Source organism: Suncus etruscus, chromosome 6 (assembly GCF_024139225.1).
Source record: "Suncus etruscus isolate mSunEtr1 chromosome 6, mSunEtr1.pri.cur, whole genome shotgun sequence".
NCBI lineage: Eukaryota > Metazoa > Chordata > Mammalia > Eulipotyphla > Soricidae > Suncus > Suncus etruscus.
The window spans coordinates 108,159,442-108,176,037 of NC_064853.1; the positions used below are offsets into that span (position 1 = coordinate 108,159,442).

Below are 16,596 nucleotides of genomic sequence, written 5' to 3' on the forward strand. Positions count from 1 at the left end.
CAAGGCTGGCAGGAAAGAGGCTGAAGGAGGCTGAGGATTGGTTTGAGCAAAGTAAAGGGTACATTAGGCTCAGAAGTTTTAACAGCAAAGTGTAGATATCGCAAGGTTTTATGGCTTAGCAGATGATACTTTGTAATTATCCTGCTTACTGTGCCCTTAGAATTTTTTGTAGGCACTGCAGCAGTTTCTGTTTTATGGCACTTAGCCTCACTTTTATTAGTTTGTTCCTTTGAATTCTCAAGAGGGGGGGCTTGGCCGTGGAATTCAGTGGGCAGAGGACAGACAACTATAGATTTAGGAGGGGGGGGAAACGCCTGAAGGGCAGAAATCTGTGAATTAAGAGAAGCAGCCTGTTTTTGAAGGCTTAAGATTTGTTTAAGATTTTTAATTTGGCCAAGTAGTTTCATATCTATAGCTTTAAGAGGGGGAGCGGTGAGAGGAGGGAATCTGCCATGGTTAGGGACTGAGCGTTCTCCGCGGTGGAGGCTGCTGAGCAGGCGGGGGAAGACTTTCTCCATTAGGGAGAAAGACAGGAAAGGTAGCGCTGGTTTTTGAGCCAAGAGCATTATCAAGTTTGTTAGAGAGGTGAGAGACCATGGATGTAATTGTGGTGAGTTGGGAACTCAAGTCAGAAAAATGGGGGGGGGGGGGAGAAAGCAGCAACAGTTTGTTGCCGGTGTGGGGGAGCTGCTGGAATGCCGGCTCTGGGGAGCGACTTCCAGGCGCAGAGGGCAGCAAGAGCCATGTTGGCAAGCTGGGACCTGGAAAGTGTGTGCTGTACCTTTAAGGTATGAAAAGAGGCGAGGCCAGCTATACGAGCTTAGAGATCAGAATTCCTGCCTGTCTGCAAGGGCTTTGCAGCGGAAAAAAAAGTTAACTTCCCAAGAGACAAAGAGTTCAGCTTTTAGATTCTAAGCAGGAGAGCGTGTAAGGGGCTTGGGGGCCATAGGAGGTTACGGCTTGAAATGGCTCTTTGAGGCTTTTCCAATTAAAGGCTTTGTATTGTTGCAATTGCTGGCTAAGGAGGGGAGGGTGGTGAAACAGGGACGGAGCTGAAGCTAGGGAAGTGAAGGGCTGTTTAGGATTTTGCACAGAGGGTGCAGCGGCCTCTTCTGTAGGGGTCTGGGTGCATAGAGCAGAAGTATGGACAGAAGTAAGGGAGGGATATAAATGAGAAGCATTAGAGAGATCTTTAAGAGCATTAGTTACTTTGGAGACAAAGGTAGAAGAATCAGTGGTGGAGGGAGGACAAGGGGAAGTATTCTCAGAGGGAGAAGGGAGATGAGAGACAGAATTAGAACGAGAGGGAGTCCTGGAACACTCACGGGAGACTTGTTGTACATGAGATTCAACGGCATGGATGATGTCTTTGGCGGTTCCGGCATTTTTAGTTACAATGATATCTCTTAACAGGCTCCAATATTGGAACATAATTTTTTCCTTCTGTGAATCATCATTATTTACAAAATAATCACTCATTTCATGTCCTACTTTGTCCCAAGTGGACGCAACAATTTCTGGACAGGTAATAATAAACCAATGACATACATTATGAATAAACATAAGAAAATTACAAATATTCTTTTTTGGTAACCTCTACATGTCTGGCTTTCAACTCAGACTGAATATCAATAATGAATTTAAGTTCAGTACTCAATGAAAACACCCATGGAAGTGAAGCCAACGGGCGAAGCCCCAAGAGCCAATCAGGGGCGGTGATCAGAACGACTGAAAAAACTGCAGTTTAAATATTTGATTAAGGCTAACTCGTTTCAACGCCTACCCGGATGGGGTATATCCTGCGATTTACGAAACAGCTCCGGACTCGCCGACCCGTAGTCGTTCGGAGTGTGGCGGTGGTCTTCGAGCCCCACGTTGGGCGCCAAAATGCGGGGTCCTGAAGCCCCCCCAGGGGGGACCCGGCCAGCAGGAATTAGCTGGAAAGGCTTCTCAGACAACCGCACTCCTATTTTGCTGAGTAGAAGAGCAACCACACCTGTAAAAAATCTGAAAGAGGTTAATAATAAAGACCCAAGGCAGCGTCTCACTGTTCAAGGGTACCTTTATTGGCTACAGTTCCTTCTTATATAGTGAAGGAGAAGGGGGCAGTACAAAGGTGATGTCAGTCATACTTTTGGCGCGAAGGCCCATACAAGGCAAGGATATATTTCAGGTTTCAAGGAACAAAGAAACTTAGGCATTCTCTAAATAAGGAAGTGGGCAGTGGGTCTAGGTGACCTTCAAGTTATGCTGAACGTGCTGTTTCTATGGAAACCTCTAGTGTCCTTCAAGCTGCATTTTTAATTGCTTGATTATCAGGTGGTGCAAGATGTGCCTGCCTCAGTGATCTTGAACAGACAATGTAGCATACACTTATTGATAATAGCCTAGTTCACTCCGAAATGTGGTCTTAAAGAGTGAGGCCTAGTTTCTGATAACGGTACCGGACAGTGTTGCTCTCCTCCGGGCTAGAGTTAATTATATCTACAGTTGCACATTCCTTTCTCTATAGCTCAAAAACTTACAGCAAGACTGCAAAATAGCTTTAAGGTGAAAAGCTGGAATATGGCAGAAAGAACAGCAAAATGGCCTCAAACAAGTCAGTCCCCAACAATTTTCTTTAAGCAATACAGGTTTATTAGCATAGTCATAGCTATAAACTTTTTTTTTTTTTTTTTTTTTTTTTTTTTTGGTTTTTTTGGTTTTTGGCCCACACCCTGTGTCGCTCAGGGGTTACTCCTGGCTATGCGCTCAGAAGTTGCTCCTGGCTTCTTGGGGGACCATATGGGATGCCGGGGGATCGAACCACGGTCCATCCTAGGCTAGCGCAGGCAAGGCAGGCACCTTACCTCCAGCGCCACCGCCCGGCCCCAGCTATAAACTTTTAATCAGATATGATTAAACTGCACTCGAACAAATATCTCTTCATGCTTTATGCTTTATTCATGTGAGCTATTGAAAGGACTTTTGAGGAGATAACTGAGCCTTTTGAAATAATACAGAGCTTTAACTTTACTTGATGCTGTGCTCTACATGTCTTCAAAACAGTCAAATGAAGCAGCCACTACTGTCATTTCTATTTTTCTCATTGGAAAAAATCTAGGTTTTCAGATAGCCAGGAACTTATTCAGTCACAGCGTTAGTAAATGGCACATTGGCTTCAGAGTCTGTGAACTTACCAATAATATTTACTGAGCATATAAGGTATGCTTTGCTGTAGTCTGGTAAGTCACTTAGCTTTCCTTTGTTATTGAAAAATTAATTCATCTTTATACATACATAGAATGTGTACATTTTAATTGACTTTCAGGATATCTTATCTCTGAAAGATCAGTCTAATCTCTGTCTTCAGGTACGAGAGCCAGATATTGAATTCCTGCCTGCTCTCAGGTAGGTTTTAGAGTCTGCTGTTCTCATGTGTCTTAAACTGACTTCCAGCTCAGAGGTTTCCTGAAACATAGGATGGCAATTTCCTTTGTCTCCTTTACCTTTAACAGTTATCCTGCTTATTTGGGAATTTCAGTGACAAGTAGAAAGATGACAAAACTTGAAATGAGACATACAAATAGAACTTGTTAATATTTGTGACTTAGGCTAAATTTATCTCTGTCTTTTCTACTTCATGTATGCCATCTTTATTTATTTTTTATTTACTTATTTTTGTTATTTTGGGCCACACCCAGTGGCACTCAGAGGTAACTCTTGGCTCTGAGCTCAGAAATTGCTCCTGACTTGGGGGACCATATGGGATGCTGGGGGATTGAACTCAGATTCATCCTTGGTCATCTGTGATGTATGCCATCTTAAGATTCAAGGGACAAGTACAGAAAATATATATTAATAAAAATATATTTGCCTTTCCTCTGATAAAAAGTAGTACTCAGTCATAGCAGTTGTTCCTACTGCGGTTATTATCTGGCTCAGGCCTATCACTTCATCTATTTCTATTTAGAGAGGTATTCTTGCCTACTTTTTTTCTTTTGTTTTTCTACTTTTATGTTATCCCCATTGTGTAGGACTAGAGCAGAATCTGGCAACCATTTAGCAACAATCACAGTAAACATTACTGATGCAAGGAAAGAATCCTACTTAATGCTGAAAGTCATGGTCTTTCTTACTCTCATTACCATATTCCTTCCTTCCCCTGGCATTACTCCGACTACCTATGAACTTAGCTGTGACTGATCTCAAATTAATTGAATTTCTTCATACTTTACACGATTCACCCTCGATACTCTCATTAGTTTTCCCCTTTAGTTTGTCTTGTTTTAGTTCAATTATATTTCTTTGGAACAAACCAGTAAAATAGCATGCTGCTGTACTATACAGTTTAGAATGAGACTAATAAAAAGATATTCTGTTTTAGGTCATGTTATAAAAACTAATAAAAAATGATGTCAATTGTTTGATCCATGAATCTTGTATATGTTTGTATTGGGGATGCACTTATCTTTATTATCAGAATTTTTACTAATGTGGTCCTATCATCTGACCTAAAATGAAATCTATTTTCTTTAGAAGAGAGACTTGACTATTGATATATTAACATCAGAAATGTTGACATTGCTGATTGGGTACAGGAAAAAGTGAAGGAAACTCTCTTTAAAGCTGTGCCTAGTCAGGATATTTGAAAATTAGGTGCATATCATAATTACCTATAGGCTTACTTATAAAACTCAGGAATATTTAAGTATAGCTTCTATAATTTATAGTTCAGTAGGTGTATGTATGGTGGGCCTGAGTGTTGGCATTTCTAAGAAGCTCCCAAAGTATAATGATGCTGCTAATTTGTGGTTTGAGAACCACTGAGGTACAGATTTTTTGGTGATTGAGTGTTTTTTTTAATCTAGAAATAAATGTGTATTTGGCTGATTATAGAGTCTCAGAATAAGGGATTTTTAGAGTTGTATTCTTGTAAGGAAGTTTAATTTAAGAAAAATGAGCAAGATGATATCTAAAAATTTATCTCCTAGTCATCTCATACTATAGTGGGGTTAATAAGGAATACAAAGATCCTGTTTGGTTGTTTTCATTTATTTATATAATGGGCATTGATTGTTATTGGGACGAAAAATAAAAAACCAACATAGGTTGTGAGCTGAGGAAGGTGATACAGATTAGGTTTTAAAGATAGACATAAATAGAAGTTTAGTTGACGGTTGGCAGCGTAAGTGAAAATTTAGATTACCTTTTAAATTTCTTTAATCCTTTCTTCTATGGAATGGCTCTAGATAAGTGATTTAGGTCTAGAATCAGTGAATTGATTGTATCTTACTATCATACTAATAAGAGACATATTATCTGTGGGAATACAAAGTAAAGAGTTGGCACTTCTGTTTGGTCTTGTGGAAGGGATAGAATTAAAATATTGGAAAAATATTTCAGATTGATATAGTATAAGAGAATATAGTCATTAATATATGTGTACTAACTAAGAAATGATATTTGGCCAGTTCATGTAGTTTATTTTAGGACCTTATTTTAGGTGTTGAAGAAGGTAGCATTATGACAAATTCATTGTCCTCATGGAGCATGGAACATTGAGGACAAATTATGGTGATTAAACATGAAAGATTGGGGAAAATTATAGAGCTATGCTATAAAAATAGAATATAGGCAATGATAATTTGCATTAAAATATTTCTTAATATATTCAACATTTAAAAATTAAGATTCATAGAAATTTTAGAAAACAATTCTATAACTGCAAAGTTTCTGTTATTACCTAGCTTTTCAAGAACACATACTATGCAAAACAAGACATAGCTATAAGCACACAGCAATAGCCAGAGGAAATGCTGTGAGTCAGTCTTTGCCTACTGACTTTTGCCAACCTCTACTATTGCTGACACACTTCTTGCTTAATGGGAACAATGAGTTTCATTTCAATTTAGTAGTGGTTTTCAATCTTCTGAAATTTTTGCTTTGGAATTTATAGATTGGCATCTTAGGGGAGTGTTCCAATGAAACTTTTTGACATATTTAGGCTCAAAAATTGACTCCTGAAATGACAAGATGTGAACAAGTCTATACATTATAAAAATAAGGCAAAGATTATTCAATGCCTATTACCCATGTGTGTTGTAACTTCTTATAGAAAGTTTCTTAAACACCTCATATTCTTTTTTTTTTGTTTGTTTGTTTTTTTGGGCCACACCCGTTTGACGCTCAGGGGTTACTCCTGGCTATGTGCTCAGAAATCGCCCCTGGCTTGGGGGGACCATATGGGACGCCGGGGGATCGAACCGCGGTCCGTTCCTTGGCTAGCGCTTGTAAGGCAGACACCTTACCTCTAGCGCCACCTTCCCGGCCCCATACCTCATATTCTTAAGTATTTAAAGGTGGTGTGAGAAATATTTGTCTTTAATATCACTATCATTCTTTGCTTTTTAAATTTTATTTTATTGAAACTACTGTGATCTTCAAAGACCTTCATAATTGAATTTCAGGCTTACAGTGAATCAGGACTATTCTCATGACCTATGTTCCCAGAGTACATCTTATGCCACCACACTTTGTCCCATGCCATGCCAGTATAACAGGCCCATTTAAGTTTAGATTGTTAAAGTTTAGGTCTCTTAATTCTATTGTTATTGACTTTGGCTTGGATATTTAGTTCTGTCGTTTTTTTTTTTTCACCAATGCATTTGAGACCACTTGGCCCCTGACTCCTACCCTTTAATTCTCTTTCTTCTAAATTTTATAGAGAAATGCAGAAATATGAGGTAAAACAAAGTAATCCATGCCCCAAGGTTCTATGAAAACTGCAGGAGCCCCTATTTCAAAGATAAAAAAAGGAAAAGGAAAAAAGAAAGAAAAAGGAGTGGCAGTTTTTTTTTTTGCATAAGTGCAGCAAAAGTTGAAGGGAAAACAGAAAGGAAAACCTTCGTCCTAAAACAGGGACACCCTACACATGTAACATCCTTCTATAAGACCATAGAGGCTCAGGCATACTAAGTTCTCTAACCCCAAAATCTTTCTTCATAGTCCCAGTAAACATTCTCCTCGATCACAGTTGTCAGTCAACTTTCTGTAATTAGAGAGCTTGGTTTTAGCACAGATCCTATGTTAAAGTCAGGGTGTCACAGAGCGTTTTCTGATTTTATCTCATTGTTATGTGATGAGGCAGGGAAACCTTCCCTGAATGCTAGTTGTTGCTGTTTTCAAGTCATCAGGGTGTCATATGAACCCACTCTTGAGCAAATCAGTGCCAGGGCAACATTAGGGCCTTCCCTAGTAGAAGTTTGATTCCTGGTGTTGGTGCAGGAAACCATGCCAGTTCTAAAGATAAGATCCAAGGTTCGAACGTGAACAGATCATGTCCTCTCAACTGAAGTCTAAGCTAAGTCACTGAGACAAATAAAAGTTTATATTCCTATTTGTATTAGATAAGAAATGTCTATATGTAAGATTTCCCCATTTTAATGTGCCTATGTAAAATAAAACAATGCCACGTGATACTACTGGCGTGTATGGGGGTAAAAATAGCAAGCTAAACAATCCCTATAACCTGGTTCTAACATGAACTCAGAACCCAAGATAATCTTTTCTACTAGAATTTCCTACTAAATAGAGGAAAAAAAGGAAAAAAAGAAATGGGAAAAAACTGCCGCTACATAAGAAAATAGACTATAAAAATATACCTATTAAGAAAATGTATCTAAAGAAATATACAAAGGAGATATGCTTGTCCCCTTTAAGTCTTTTTTGAATAGTCTGGGGAGGGGGATAAAATCCAGAGCACAGCTTCAGCATGAGACGTGGTCTTGTGAAATCTGAAAAACAAATCCCAGCAGTCATGGATCAGGAAATGTCCATGAGCTGAGTAAGGGTCTCTCAAAAGCCAAATCTGGTAGTGAACAACAGTCCATGATTTCACTATCATTCTTTCGGTAACATATTCTTTATTCTAACTCACTTCCTTTACAAAAGATGGAGAAATAGAGATGTTTCTAAATCTAATTCTGGTTTTGATATTTATCTTCTACCTAAAAAAAAAAGAATTCCCTAACTCTAGATTTTATAATTTACATAGTGGAGAGACTAATGATAACCATTCAAAGAAATATTTTGATGATTAAGTGAGATAATATTATCGGCACAGGAGTGATAGCACAGTGGTAGGGCATTTGCCTTGCATGCTGCCAACCTGCAGTGGAATCTGGTTTGATCCCTGGCATCCCATATGTCCCCCCCGAGCCTGCCAGGAGCTATTTCTGAGAGCAGAGCCAGGAGTAGCTCCTGAGCACGCCAGGTATGGCCCCAAAACCAAATAAATAAATAAATAAATAAAATAAAGGCAAACAAGAAAACCCCAACAAATTAAAAAAATAAGACAATATATGAAAGTATTTACTACAGTGTTTGGCATAGAGAAAACATTAAATAAAATGTGTTACGATGTATCTCAAAGCTGTCTCATTATAACTTCTGCACAAAATCCTAGCCAAGGGTTTCTGCTATATCTGTTGGGTTCATGCTTGATATTCTTTTGAAATAAATTACAGGCATAACATTTCTAATTTTGCTATTTTAGTAGCAATTCCATATAAAGTTGTAAAATACAGTAAAGCCACAGACACTTGATTTTGAATCAATGACTTAAAGCTGTTCCAGGAAGTTACTTCTTGTCAAATTAGACAGCCATAATCAATAGTTGAAATCGTGAATAGCACCCTGTCTCAAGAAGGACTCATACTGGTTGGTGAAAGATTCATGAAGAAACTTTTGCGAAGATGGGGCCAGAGAGGTGGCGCAGAGCCATAAGGTGCCTTGCATGCACTAGCCTAGGACAGACCACTGTTCGATCCCCCGGTGTCCCATATGGTCCCCCTGGAGCCATTTCTAAGCACATAGCCAGGAGTAATGCCTGAGTGTTACCGGGTGTGGCCCAACCCCTTCCCCCCAAAGAAACTTTTGCAAAGAAGGTCAGCAGATGATTTTCATAGAATAGCCAGAAGAAACAGCTATCCTCAAAGGGTGGACAGCCTGTCTTTTCTGAGTAACCTCTTTTGAGACTCAACTGACCAAGATTTACATCTTAGTAGAGATGTAAGGGTCTGAAGGATGATCAAATATCATCCTCCTCTGATGCCCATTTCTTCAGAAAGGTTTCTAGGGCAAGAGAGGTAGAAAGACAATCCCTCAGGAATAAAACTTGAGGTAATTTCTTCCGTCTCGTCTCCTCTTCATTTTCACCTGCTATTTTTGTTACACTTAATGAAAGTGTATTATCAAGGAAAGTAGTTCTTTGCTTCGTTATTTTTTTTAATTCTTCAGATATAATCATTTTCAATTCTTTTTGATATCTCTACATTTAAATGATCTTTTCTTATTGTCTGTTATTTTTTCTCCTCTTGATTTATTGATATTTCACTATAGAAATAAAATTCCTCACTCAGTATCATTCTAGCACAAGAGCTATCTTTTCCATCCCACCTTCTTCCCAGGTTTGTTAGTTATTTTGGTTAGATCAATATTTGCTAGTAATGTTAACATGATTAGGGAAATTCTTTTTATGACTAAGCTACTTTAATCTCTGATTACTCTTAAGGTTTTTTTTTTTTACTAATATTGAAGAATGACCTCAACTTACTGACATTAAACTGTTTTTTTTTTTCTGTTTTATTTTCCCAACCCTCTACAAATGTTACCCATCTCAAGACATTCAGATGCAGAAATATTTTTTCAAGTTAATATTTTTGAAGTAATCTCTCTTGGGACCTCTACTTGAATCTATATTTGCTCTTTTACTTCTAGGTATTGTGAACTATCGCTATTCAGGTTTGCCTTTTCATTACCAGGAAAAATCTCCACAGGGCACTCATTGGATCTCATTTTGTATCTTCTGTATTTCTTCCTACTTTAATTTCTTATTTTAGTGGAGTGTAATTTCCAATAGGTTCTTGAAAAATATTATATATAATATTTCATGGACTTGACATTTAAAAATACCCTTATTTCCCCCTCATATTTGAGCAAAAATTTGAATAATTGTACAATTTTAGACTGAAAATAATTTATTTCTTTATTTACATGGTCCCAGTATAATGTTTTCTTCATTATGTTGTTGTCTGATGCTAATTTGATTCTGAACATGCCTGACACTTTTCCTCTTTAAAAATTTGTAGGATCTAATCCTTTTTCTCAAAAATTTTGACTTGTTTTGTTTACACCTATACTATTGGCACTTAGAAAACCTTTTGATATAAGAACAGGTATTTTTTATCTTTTGAGAATTTTCTAAAATAGCTTGTCAATGATTTACTGATCTTATTTCTTTCTATTTTGGGCTGATCTAGATTTGTAAAAATCTTGTTAGTTAGATATTGATATGCTGAATTTGTTTATTTTTACCATGTTTCAGTCTGTATTTTCAATCTTTTGCTCCCATCCTCTTATTTTCTTGGTTATAGCCTCACTATTAATGTTGTAATAGTTTTGTTACTTATTTTTTGGAGGGTGGAGACACACCTGGAAATGCTCAGAGATTACTTCTGGTTGTTCACTGTGAGATTATTCCTGGCAGTGGCTGGGAGACCATAAGAATGTCTGGAGACTGAACCTAGGTTAGCTGCATAGAAGGCAAGCTCCTTACTATCTGTACTAGAATCTTCAGCCTTTAAGTTGTTTTTAATTTCTGATATTAGTTTTAGTGTCCAAGAAATATATTTGTAGGTTCTCTTTAAATATTTAATCATCTTATGCAACCTTGCTTCACTTTCAGCAATATACTGGGGACATTAACATTGTATTTTTACAAGTTTTCATCTCTTTCCTAGGTTTTGCTTCTAGTAAGTGTTTTAAATTGCTTATTTTAATTTTTATCTTTTGCGTTTGGTGCCAAATTTTAGAGTAGAACTGAAGCCAATAATGATGGCTGGAAGTTCTGGAGCTTATTGAAAGTGATGATCTTAGCTGTAAGATGTTTTTGGTAAAATTTTCACTATAGGAATTCTGGCATTAGTATCATTGGGCATTATTATTATTATTATTTTTTTTTTTTTTTGGGCCACACCCGTTTGACGCTCAGGGGTTACTCCTGGCTATGTGCTCAGAAATCGCCCCTGGCTTGGGGGGACCATATGGGACGCCGGGGGATCGAACCGCGGTCCTTCCTTGGCTAGCGCTTGCAAGGCAGACACCTTACCTCCAGCGCCACCTACCCGGCCCCTATTATTATTATTTTATTTAGATGATTCCTCAAAATAAAACTCTCCTGTCTTGATGGTAAATACCCAGTTACCAGGATTAGTGTCTCTAAACAACCAGTGTGTATATTTTCAAAGCGATATTTTCTTTGTTTGCAAGAAAATTTGGTTATCTCCTCTAAAATACATAAATAAATAAACAAATAAATAAATAAATAAATAAGTGAACTTCAGTTTTCTACTGGGATTGAGAAGTCCAGTTACTATTAAAAATAATGTGTTAGATATTTCTTTTTGAGAAGGTGTTTGTGTTTTTTTTCTGTACAACTAGTGGTACCTAGGGCTTATTTCTGGTTCTATGTTCAAGGATCATTTGTGGCAGTGCTCTCAGGGACTATAGTAAGTGACAGGGATACACTCAAGTCATTCACATGCAAAACATGTGCTTTACCTACTCTACTATTTCTCTGGCCTTAGAGACCATTCTTAAAAAGTTCTTTCAACCAACCCACAAATTTTATTCCTTTTCACCCAATTTCTAGACAAATCTGGTATTACCACTGCCTGTATGTTCAAAGATTCTATACTCTAAATTATGTTTCTTCCTTCATTCTGTCTACTAAAAATCAGTTTTCTTAAGTCTATTTATGTATGTCCTCATTTGCTGGTTTTCCATTTCTAAGATATGTCAGTGTGCTGTTTTCTTCTTCTTTTGCTTATTTTCCTCTTTATAAGCTTATCACCATCTTTATAAGATTATTACCCATCCCACCCTCCTACCCTACCCCTTACACACCTTTCTTGTAATTTTAATCATACTTCAGGAAGGAATCAAAGTGAAAGCCTATGTTCACTCTCTTGTCTTTACTTAGAAGTCTCTTTGCTTTCAAATGCTACCAGATACCCTTGCTGAAAGACATCTCATCTCAGATGACAGTCCTTTGTGCAGTTTTCAGTAGTGCCTTGCCAGGCTGCCTCTATTTATCCAGTTTTAGGATTTACTCTTATTTATTCATCTTAAGTTGTTAGACAGAAACACAACTAAAGTAGTACTTTATGAGAAAAATATATAGCTAATATATATAGCATTAAAACTTACAGTAATTATCAATATTATTTCTTGACAATTTTTAAACATTGCCTTGGCATATTGATCCATTAAGTCTTATACTATCTGGGCATTCATTGGCCAATTAATTTGAGTCATACATTGCAGAATTTTGGCAAAGGGTTGAATTGGCAAAGGGTTTCTGACCACCTGAATCTTCCACACTAATGAGGGAAATCTACCATTGCTCAAGATGCAATGGCAAATGCCATAAGAGCTATTATCAAATGCTAGGGCTTCTAAGGGATAATAGGAATTACATATGCTTTCAAATGCATTGATTAGAAATGTGTTTTAGCTCTTACAAGTCAATATCTTCCCAGAAAAATATTCTTCCAATTAGTAACTGACAAAGTGACTAACTCTTTAGTACTGCAATAGAGTCATTCTGGGAAGAAGAAACTTTGAGTGTCATTTTCAGTTTTTTTTTTTTTTTATTTTACCTGGAAAAAACAGAGATGGAGTGGAAAAGTGACTCAGTCTTGGTAAAATTGTGATTGAACAAACTTTAGGATTACCATACTACAACAAAGTCTACTAAATCATATAGTGTTCCCATCCTAAATCTCAGTGCTCTATAAAAGTGACTAAATATTTGTATCTGTGACTTTGCATTGCAGACATCTAGAAGTACCTGTCTCAAAAATTCTAGAGAATTTATTTAAAACCAGAAGTTATACCTTGAACATAAATTCAGAATTCTCAACTTCAATGTAATGTAATTAAGAGAGAATACTTTGGAGCTGTCATTATTTTTTTTTATTTTTATTTTATTTTATTTTAATTTTTTTTTTGGTTTTTGGGCCACACCCGGCGGTACTCAGGGGTTACTCCTGGCTGTCTGCTCAGAAATAGCTCCTGGCAGGCACGGGGGACCATATGGGACACCGGGATTCGAACCAACCACCTTTGGTCCTGGATCGGCTGCTTGCAAGGCAAACACCGCTGTGCTATCTCTCCGGGCCCTGTCATTATTTCTTTTGAAAACAAAGCCACAGTTAAATTTCTTATTAGTGAAATAAAAATGTTTTACTTGGGTAAATAGGAGGAAGGGACAGAGAGCAATGACAGAGAGAAATGAAAAAGTATGCATCTCATAATGAGATGGGAGCAAATCTTTAAGATAAGACAATGCACTCTGCATATATTTTTAAAGGTGATTTCATAGGGACTTTGTCAAGCTATAGAACCTGGGACATTTTAAAAAGTCATAGCTTTAAGTTGAAGGAATACTGATTGAATTTAAATTCTGTCCATGATTCCTGGGACAATTTCTGAAGTAAAGCTTTTATTATGCCACTTTGCATTACATTTTTGAGATTTTCCATTCTTATGTTGTTCTGGAAAGTACACAACAGATGTACAAAAGCAGAATTTAATATTTGGAGAGGCAGCGAATGTTGTATTTAATGAACACTTTAGAATGTAATGTATTTTGTTAAATTTATAGTTTCATGTCTTAACCATTAGTAAATGGAATAATGTAGGGAAGTTAACTATATAAAACATATTGTGCAGTAATAGTTCTTTATCATGATGTTAGTAATAATTATATTACTCATTGGAAAAACTTTAAAAGGGTCTTATAAAATCTTTCTAAAGTGCTTTAAGTTTTTATATTCACAAATAATTAGACTGTAATTCCTTCAGGAAAGTTTTTCTGGGTTTTTCTATGCTCAGAAAAATCTTACCCTCCTCTGGTCTTCCAAGCTCTTTCTGCACTATGGTATAGTTCTTTGGGTGCATTTTAATACTTCTTTTGTAAAGGAAAAAATAGGGCATTTTAACAAATTTTAATTGCATTACATCTAAAATATATCACAAAAATTAAGAGAATAGAATTAGAAGTCTGTAAAACAATAATATTTACTTCTTTGATTTTAGTAGAACATTTTTATCATCTCATTTATGATATGAAACATTTTTATTATATTTCATTATCATATGTAACAGGTAAAGTTTATGAGTTGATGCATAGGTAATAGTTCCCATTTCTCCTTCCTTCTTTTATGTCAATAAATGATTATTATTTCTATATAATGATCATTTTCCCTTTGATTTGTCATTGTCTGTGTATGGCTGAAAACTATCAACCTTCAAGTTTTGGAAATCTTGTGAGACATACAATTTTCTCTTCTATCTTTTTAAAAGCAATTTCCCTGCTGCTCCCAACACATGAGAAAAACTCTCTTCTCTGTTCTCATACAGTGGTGTGGCTTATTGCCTGTTCCTTGTTTGTAATATTTTTGTTTTCATGAAGAATGTTCTGAACACCTAACCAAGTTCTAGTTTTACTTTTTTGTTATATCCCAATCACAATATCATAATAAATCTGATATATATATATATATATATTACAGTTTATCTAGACCCTTTGTAAATGCAGTATAAGCTTCAGTATAGGCAAAAAAAAACCCCACTAAAAATAGACTTTAGTATGGGCTCAAAAGTATTGCATTTTTAAAGCCATGACTATCATATTATTTGTTCTTCAAAACACCTCAAGATGTCTATTTTCTGATAGTTGGGGGTAGAGGTATTTTAGTTCCTTCTGCTGAAAAGTGAAAACTGAAAAAAAAGTAATAACACAAAAGGTGATTTTGCTTGCACTAATTGATGTCTGTACCACCAATGGACAATGCTATGGACAATGTTAGTGGTTGTTTTGCTTTTAATTTTTTTCTCAAAATTCATTTATCATTTTCTAAGTAGACTATTCACCCACCTAGTTAAAGTTAAGGTTCTTTCAAAGTCAGTTTCTATATTCACTATTCCTTCAGTAAGTTAAGGTCAGGGAATTCTTGGAATCTTGGTTTGACCATATAAAAATGAGGATTACTTTGTAATAATGTTTTTTATTTCATTATTTCTTTCATTGTTCAGCATCTCTGAGGGTTTTTTTCTCTCACAAATTTGTAGTGTAAAGATCTCTGGGTTCTAATTTAGGTCTGTGACCTTGGATATATCACGTTTCTTTTTAGGCCTTAGTTTATTATAAATGAAAGTGTGCTATCTCTGGGGTTTGGGGACGGATTCAAGGAGAGAAAGTATGGAAAGTGCTTTGTAAACTCTATAGTACCATATAAAAGCAAGTTGTTATTAATAGAGGTCTGACTATTCCCAATTGTTTCTGCTTCATCAGTTAGTTCTGGATGAATAACTCGGAGAGGACAGGAAGGAAAAGAAACAGCTTTGGGCTGGGAGTTGGGTGATCTGGAGCCCATCCTAGTGCTGTTTAATAAGCATCCAGTTATCAACATTTTGTGACCTTGACAAAGTCACTTTAACTCATACACTTCTGTTATATTATTGGTAACTGAAAATGAGCTGAAGAAATGGTGCTAAAATAATATCGAGCTTTTTAAAGAGAGTATGGGAGTAAGAGAGTTATAAATGTTCATAAATGTATATTATTTAATCATAGGGTTAGCAATTATTAGTCTAAATATATATACAACATTTGGAATATATTTATATATTACATACACATATACACACATATATATTGCCTTTCTTTTGAGGGGAAGCCATACCAGCAGTGCTCAGAACTTATATCTCTTGTTCTATGCTCAGGAAAGGTATCACTCCTGACTGTGTTCAGGGACCATTTTTTAGTGCCAGACATTGAACTAGGATCAGTTATTTATAGGCCAAGCATCTTAACCCCTTGTTCTATCTTTCTGACCCAAGTAACATAATTTAAATGCATTAATCGACGGTATCATTTTATTTATTTATTTTTGATTTGGGACCACACCCAGCTGTGCTCCAGGCTTACTCATGGTTTTGCATACCTTACTTGCTGTAATATTTCTATCTTCCTTTTAAAGTATCATTTCAAATAAATACCAAGACTTAATCTTGTTAGTACTTATTTTTTTTCCTATTATCTCTGGGAACAATGTATAGCTATCAAGGACATTAAGTATTACTTACATGAAATTCTGTATGAGAAAGCATTCCTGTCCTTAATCCCTAAGACATGTATTGTTCTGAGACAGAATTTGGTAAAATTTTCTTTATTCAGTCTAAATTTATGAAATGTGTTTTTTTTCCAAATCTAGCAAAATCCAGAGTAAGTGCAGAAGTAAATGAAATATTGCAACTAAAAGGAATGAATAATGGACCTACTGTAGAAAAGAACTTGTATTAAAAATTAAGAGGTCACTTTTTCAATAATACAGGATAAGAAGAGATTAATTTTGCTGAGGAGATGAAGAGAAGTTAAAAATATTAGAACATATGCAAGATTCCTATAGCTTCTAAGTAGTTTCTTATATTATTTAGTTGACATATTGTACAGACTGGCAAATAGAGAACAAGAAAGCATCTTTTGTT

At 36.1% G+C, this 16,596-nt stretch overlaps 1 protein-coding gene across 1 annotated transcript in view; it reads left to right on the forward strand.

Annotated features, from left to right (window-relative positions):
• Positions 1-16,596, forward strand: part of FGF12 (fibroblast growth factor 12) — a 575,923-nt gene that overhangs the window by 16,597 nt on the left and 542,730 nt on the right. The window lies entirely within an intron of this gene.